A 1672-nucleotide genomic window follows, 5' to 3' on the forward strand; every position below is an offset into this window, starting at 1 on the left:
TGTCCTCAATGTTTTCATCAGATCCTAGGATACAGATCTTTATTTAAAGCTTCTATGCGTTTAGATGAACTAGGTGGTGTCTCTAAGCACAAGCTAATCTTTCATCATTATTAGTATGACACATAGACAGGGATCTGTGTCCCACTGAAGTCAGAGCTTCTGGCACTACAGCTCTCTCCTCTAGCTCGCTGACACTGCATTATACTTGCTGCCACACCAATGTAAGTAAATGCTTAAGGAACACGGGGCCTTCCAAGTAATGACCTGGAGGGTGATAAGTATGTCTTATTTTATCCACAGTATTTTATTCAGGCATTAAATTGTTGCATTGGTGCACTAGAGGGCCAGGTTGACGACCCAATCAGAAGAATTTTTTAAAATGTATGTACTATGTGCAGACCTGCCAAAAAACTGAAGTGCCGACCCACCAAGTGCTGTCCAACCACAATGCAGGCACATGGCAAAAAGCCTCACCCCTCTTTCCCAGAATTGTCTCTCTGCAGAGGGAAATTTGTATAAATCAACTAAACAAGGATTATATTAGGGATAAGTAATTTTTTGTTCCAATTCTCTCATTCTGGTTAAGAAAGATTGTGCGCAGTTCTCAATCGTATCTTCTTTTTCTTTCATATTCAGACTTCCATTGAACCTTTGGCTTTTAAATAACAATTTCTAAAATTTTAATAACATTTATTGGTTAGATTTCCCCCTAATGGATAATAAAGTAATTACAAAACTCTTGCCATGTTATTTCAGCCTGGGGTGTGGAGAAGCCTGCTCATATTAGCAGATGGCATTCACGCAGTCATGTTTTCAACATAGCACGTAATTTTAGCATCTATACTCAAGAAATGCACTAACAAAAGCCTTTGGTGCTGCAAGATATTTCAAGATATTTTTCTTTTTTACTACTATTTCATTTATTAATAGTCTTTTTTTTCTGTGGTGCTTTCATTTCTGGGTAGATTTGGACTAGAACAGTTGAAAGTTTTTTCATTAATTCTTCATTTAAAGAAGTGAGAACTTCCATTATAGGTTAATCATTTTTCATGAATAGAAATATAGAATGAATATATATTCATCTTCATGAATATAAACTGGGATGTCTTGTCCTTGATGATAACAAATGATAGGAGGATAACGTTTTCAGCATCATTAACTCTCAACAAGTGAAGTAGGACATTCCACTGCTTAACTGTTTCAGTACCCAGGTGTAGCATAGATATTTACAATACTACCCCGGTTGACCTGTATTTTACTTCGCATCTTTTAACCTGGTGGACTATGCTCGGGACCAAACCTCATATGCTGCTTTCCAAAAATAAAAATTAAAAAAAAAAAAAAGGAAAAATGGCAGGAAAAAAAAAATAGAGGAAGGGAAAATATTCAAGCTGTCCTCAATCTATTTCACTTTCTTGAAGTATCTGCAGAATCATCCAGCATAAATGACATTCAGGGAAAAAAGCTTTCATAGCTGCCCTGAATTCCTATACACTTCTTGGCACTTCTAATATTGGAGTGTACTGAGGATGTGCAGAGATGATTTAGCACCTGGTCTAACAGGCTGGTCATGAAACCCTGGAGGTGGGCAGGACAACTGCTCCCATCCTGAGGGCTCTGGGAGACCTGGGGACTGCAGGTTCTGCTCCCTGACACAGCTGGGATGGTATCC

Source organism: Columba livia, chromosome 4 (genome assembly GCF_036013475.1).
Source record: "Columba livia isolate bColLiv1 breed racing homer chromosome 4, bColLiv1.pat.W.v2, whole genome shotgun sequence".
NCBI lineage: Eukaryota > Metazoa > Chordata > Aves > Columbiformes > Columbidae > Columba > Columba livia.